Source organism: Ursus maritimus, assembly GCF_017311325.1.
Source record: "Ursus maritimus isolate PB19 chromosome X unlocalized genomic scaffold, ASM1731132v1 scaffold_X1, whole genome shotgun sequence".
NCBI classification, from domain to species: domain Eukaryota; kingdom Metazoa; phylum Chordata; class Mammalia; order Carnivora; family Ursidae; genus Ursus; species Ursus maritimus.
The window spans coordinates 93,623,652-93,629,880 of NW_024423319.1; the positions used below are offsets into that span (position 1 = coordinate 93,623,652).

At 35.7% G+C, this 6,229-nt stretch overlaps 1 protein-coding gene across 1 annotated transcript in view; it reads right to left on the reverse strand.

Moving 5' to 3' along the window:
* CFAP47 (cilia and flagella associated protein 47) overlaps positions 1-6,229 on the reverse strand; it is a 503,621-nt gene that overhangs the window by 118,458 nt on the left and 378,934 nt on the right. The window lies entirely within an intron of this gene.

Here is a 6,229-nt window from a genome sequence, read left to right on the forward strand (position 1 = left end):
AACACGGTCCTGCTGAAAATTGGACTTCAAATTTCTAGCCTCCAGAACTGTGAGACAATATGTTTCTGTTGTTTTAAGCCACCCAGGGTGTGGTACTTGTTATGACAGGTTTAGGAAACTAATACAATGACTTGTGTGAGTTTCAAAATAAAAATAATCATGCACGAACTAATGACATTTTGCTAAAATTAGTCCTTGATTTTCTATTTTTGAGACCAAATGTTATTCCACACTGGATAGTGGAGTATATCCCCGTTTTAGGAGCAATATTTACTCATCATTTTGTAACTGCTAAATTCAGGCAAAAAAGTTAACATAGTCTGGAAATAATAACAATGAGTAATAAATTCACAAAGTTCTGTCCATTACATTGAAAAGATCCAAACCAATGATGAGTAATACAAAAAAAAAAAAAAAGAAAGAAAGAAAGAAAGAAAGAAAGAAAGAAAGAAAAAGAAAAAGAAAAAGAAAAAAATGTGGCTGGTATTTACACTCAAAGGAAAGAATAATCAAGAGGATTCATAATCTTCATTCTACCATCATTTCTAATACCTTTTGATGTATAGCATGAAAACTGTCATCCTGTAGAAATGCAAAGTAAAACCACACTGAGATACCACCTCACAGCTGTTAGGATGGCTGTCATTTAAAAAAACAATAAGTGTTGGGAAGGATATGGAGAAAATGGAACACTGGTACACCACTGATGGGAATGTAAATTGGTACAGCCACTATGGCAAACAATAGAGAAGGATTCCTCAAAAAATTAAAAAAATAAAACTACTATATGATCCAACAATTGGATCCCAACTATTGGGTATACACCAATTATTGGGTATATATCCAAAATTAATGAAATCAGTATCTTGAAGACATAACTGCACTCCCACGTTAATTGCAACATTATTCACAATTGCCAAGATATGGAAATAACTTAAATGTTCTTCCACAGATGAATGGATAAATAAAACATGAAATACACAATGAAATATTACTCAAACTTAAAAAAGAAGGAAATCCTGACATTTGCAACAACATGGATGAAACCTAGAGGACATTATGTTAGGTGAAATAACTCAGAGAGAGAAAGACAAATACTGTGTGCTCATTTATATGTGGAATCTAAAAAAGTGAAAAATAGTGTAGGCTCTGTGGGAATTAAAATCAATTTCATTACAAAGATTAATATAACTTGATGACATTTGAAATGGGCGAAGATACAAAAAGTAAGAAGTGTATGTAGCCTGTGACTGCCAGTGGACCAAGGAGCAAAATATATAAACTAAAGAGGTACTTGATTCATTGTTTACCCAGAAAAAGTTTTTCAATTGAATTGAATCTAATAAAACTTTTCTTTAATTGCTAGTTTTCCCAATAATGAGAAATGAAGTTTGTAATTACAAATGTGTATACTGAGGATTGTTGATGCACATATTACTTATTACTTAGGGACAAAATTAAATTTCTTGAGTTTAAAATGTTGTTATACTTTTTCCTTGGGTTACTTATTTCTAAATAGTCACGATAAAATATTTTTTTATCAAGACTGTTTCAAACTTACTAATACAGAATAACAAGGGAAAATTAAAATAATATTACTTGTCAAATCAATGAAAAACAAGAAGGTAATTTAAAAAAATATTTATTTATTTTGAGAGCGAGCAAGCAAGCGAGCAAGTGTGTGGAGGGGCAGAGGGAGAGAGAAGTATCCTGAAGCAGACTCCCTGCTAGCACAGAGCCCTATTTGGGGCTCGATGCCAAGATTCTGAGATCATGACCTGTGCTGAAATCAAGAGTCAGCCACTTACCCAAATGAGCCACCCAGATGCACCAAGAAGGTAATTTAAATGTGAACCAAGTGGTAGCACCTTAAAAACCAGTTCTAGGATGAAGTGTATGTGTGAACTCTGAATTATTTTTTTCAACTTCTTGTGAGTCTTAAACTCTTTCAAAATAAAAAGGCCCTAAAAAAAAACACAGTGCCAGGACGCCCGGGTGGCTCAGTCAGTTAAGTGTCTGACTCTTGATTTCAGCTCATGTCATGATCTCAGGGTTGTGAGACTGAGCCCCGTGTCTGGCTCTGTGCTGAGTGGAGAGTCCACTTGAGATTCTCTCTCTCCCTCTCCCTCTGACCCTCCCCCTACTCGTGCTCTCTCTAAATAGATAAATAAAATCATAAAAAAAAAAAAAGACAGTGCCGAATACCGGTAATGAGAAAATACCATGAACCACTAAGAAGAACGCACTTAATAATAAAAGGATAAAACAAAAAATGCCTCCGATATGTAAAGGTTCATGGGGTTACTGAATTCAATTAATTTCGAGTTGCAAATTATTTAGTAAGTGACCACTACCATTCTGAAACTCATTAATATTAATCTGTAAAGCAAATCAGATTATAATTAAGTCTGTCTCTGACTTAAAAGTGCAGAGTCTGACTACTTACTCTACTCGTCTCTGCTTATACTTGACATTAAGCTGGGAACAACTAAATAATGTATCTCCAACATGAATATTTCTGCTGTACTCTAGGCTTTTTCTCAAACTTCCTACTCATCATTCAGATGTTGAATAGAAACTTCAAATTTACAGGTCCTAAGCTGAGCTCTTGATACCTACCCTCAAACCAGCTTTTCTTCTAGTCTTCTCTATCTCAGTTAATGTCACATCTTTAGTTCCAATTGCTCAGGTCAAAAATGTTAGTGTCATCCATGTCCTGCTGTTTTCCTTATGCCTCAAATATTAGTAGTTAGCAAAACTCATTAGCTCTACTTTAAAAAATAAACCATAACTGAACACTTCTCTTCACACTCACTGGCAATCCTCTGGTCCAACCTGCTATCATCTTGGTCCTGAATTAGTGTCATGATCTCCTAACTGACGTTTCTCTGACATCACACACAGATATCAATTTCAGGTACATTGTGGATCTAAATATGAGAGGTACAGACAATGTATTTTTTGAGAAATAACATAGAAGTTCTTAATGATGTTGGAAAATGGAAGAACTGGAGAAAACAAAAAGGCTGATAAACTACATTAAAATTCAGAATGTAATGTCGTTAAAAGACTCCATTAAGAGACTGAAAAGGAAATTCACAAGATAAGAAAAGGTATTTGCAACATATATAACCCACAAAGGCTTATAGCCAATATATATAAAGAACTATGATATAAAGGAAAATACAAACTAATAGTAAAATGGTCAAGGGACACGAACAAAAATTTCAAACATATGGCAGGTGCTCAACTTCATTAGTCATGAGAGAAATGTAAATTAAAAGTACACTGACATGCACTATACAGTGGCTAACTGAACATACTAAAAAAGAAAAAAAGAAAGAAAGAAAGAAAGGAAGAAAAGAAGAAAGAAAGAAAGAAAGAAAGAAAGAAAGAAAGAAAGAAAGAAAGAAAGAAAAAGAAAGAAAGAAAAAGAAAAGAAAAGTACATTGACATAGGAGTGCCTGTCTGGCTCAGTCAGAAGAGTGTGTGACTCTTGATCTCAGGGTCGTGAGTTTGAGCCCCATGTTGGGTGTAGAGATTACTCAAAAACAAAATCTGAAGGGGTGCCTGGGTGGCTCAGTTAGGCTCTGACTCTTGATTTCAGTTCCATGATCTCAGGGTCATGGGAACAAGCTCCGCATCGGGCTCTAAGCTCAATGCAGAGTCTGTTGGGGCTCTCTTTCTCCCTCTTTCTCTGCCCCTCCCCTGCTCTCTCCCTCTCCCCCTCCCAAGTAAATAAACAAACAAATCTTTTTAAAAAAAATCTTAAAAAAATAAAAGTACATTGACATACCACTTTACACACATCACAATGGTTAAAATTAGTCTTATAATACCCACGTTCTTGAGGATGTGAAGCAACTACAATTCATAAATGGCCAGTGGAGTGTAAAGAAGTACAACCAGTTTTGAACTGTTTGTTGTTATACACTAAATTAAAGTGATATTGCATTCCTATGTTTGTACCCAATAGAAATGAGCACAAATGTGCAACAAAAGCATATATAATGTTATAAACAACATGTTTCATAATTTGTCAAACTGGGGGAAAAAAAAACCCAAGTCGATCAACAATAAAAAGTACTTTTTTTGCAGCAATGAAAATAAATGAAGAATGCCACATAGAACAACACGAATGGGTCAATAAGTCCTGACTATCATTTTACAGCCTCACATTCAAATATGAGCGAGGGGAGCCTGGGTGGCTCGGTGGGTTAAGTGTCCAACTCCTGATTTTGACTCAGGTCATGATCTCAGTGTCGTGAGTCTGAGACCCCATTGGGCTCTGCACTCAGCAGGGAGTCTGCCTGAGATTCTCTCTTTCCCTCTGCCCCTCCTCCCCCTCTTTCTCAATTAAATAAATACATCTTTATTTATTTTTTTTTAATTAATGATTTTTTATTATATTGTGTTAGTCACCATACAGTACATCCCCGGTTTCCGATGTAAAGCTCGATGATTCATTAGTTGCGTATAACACCCAGTGCACCACGCAATACGTGCCCTCCTTACTACCCATCACCGGCCTATCCCATTCCCCCACCCCCCTCCCCTCTGAAGCCCTCAGTTTGTTTCTCATAGTCCATAGTCTCCCATGCTTCATTCCCCCTTTTGATTACCCCCCCCTTCTTTATCCCTTTCTTCCCCTACCGATCTTCCTAGTTCTTATGTTCCACAGATGAGAGAAATCATATGATAGTTGTCTTTCTCTGCTTGACTTATTTCACTTAGCATTATCTCCTCCAGTGCCAATAAATACATCTTTAAATATGAGCAAAACAAGTAAAGTTTTGAGTAGGAAAAAAGGACAACAAAATTTATAATCAAAGACAACAACCATGACCTCTTAAAATGACCATTCATATCTTAAGCATATCAGAAAAAAAATTACCAACATGAAATAAGAACAGAACATTATAATTTAAAAAAAAAAACAAAAATAGGTAAAAGAAACATCCAAACAACAACAAAAATGGTGTTGGATGTTGATAGCTGACATGAAAATTCAACAGAAAGAACGGAACATAAATTCAGGTAATCTATCTGAATGCAAAAGCACAGATGTTGGTTAAAAAAAAAAAAAAAGACCAAAAAAATATGAAAATTTAAATAGCCCCCAACTTCTAAAACTAAAACATAGATGTTGTAGGAAGAGAGAAAATAGATGGGATAATTTGAGACTTCCAGAAACTGAAAGTCATGTGTTTCATATGGAAAGAGACCCCAACTACCTAGAAAAATGTATGAAAATAAAGCCACACCAATTTATCAAACATTTTAAAGACATTGGACACAATTAACAGCCATGCAAACTTCCAAAGAGGATCAGGATCCAGAATAAGGCCGGCTAATAAAGTAGTTACTATCAAACATCTATTAATATTATGCAACTTTTAATTATATACAGTATGACTCAGATAAAAAGAAATTATGCTTTAGAACAACATGACCAAAAGTAACAAGAACTCAAAAAGAAAGAGAAAAGGTGAGCACCTTTTAGTGGAATGAAAAAAAAACCCATGACTGTAAAACTGGTTGTGCTAAATATTTTCACATAAGTGTATTATATCTGTTAATAATTTTCTATACATATATAAGTTTTCACACATTAGTATATTTTTAAAACAAGAATAAATAGAAAACTAGAAATAAGTTTGTTAGTAAGTTAAAGCAGACACTGCTGGCACCCTACCCAGTTCCCCTAGAAGATTTTTCCCAGTTCACTCACTACCCTCAGACCCCACCTTCTACATGCTTGGTGTTCATCTTCCATCTGAGGCCGTCAGATGATTGCCCTTGGGTCCTGCGGCCTCCTCCACTGTACAGACAGAAGTGCCTGGGAGTTTATACCTCTTCCCAAAGAAGCTTATAGTGACTAGTATGGGAAGTCAAAAGCCAAGCATCTTTGCATCAAGACCGGATAAACTCTGAGATGTGATTTATGCTACACAGCTCTCTGCAGGATCAGATAGTCTGGGACTGTACCTGCAATCACACCCTTGCTTAGCTTCTTCCCTTTTCTTCTCCTGCTTCCCCTAGTCTCTCACTGATCGTTTTAATGAGACCACTTCCTTAATAAATCACTTGCTACAGATTTATTTAGCGCAGATCTGGCACTGGGAGAATTCAATACTCTTCTGGAGTGCTAAGGGAGAGAAATTAACAAAGAGGTACTGATTTGCCCACTAGAACACATGCTCTTTAATAGTATGAATTGTGTATTGTC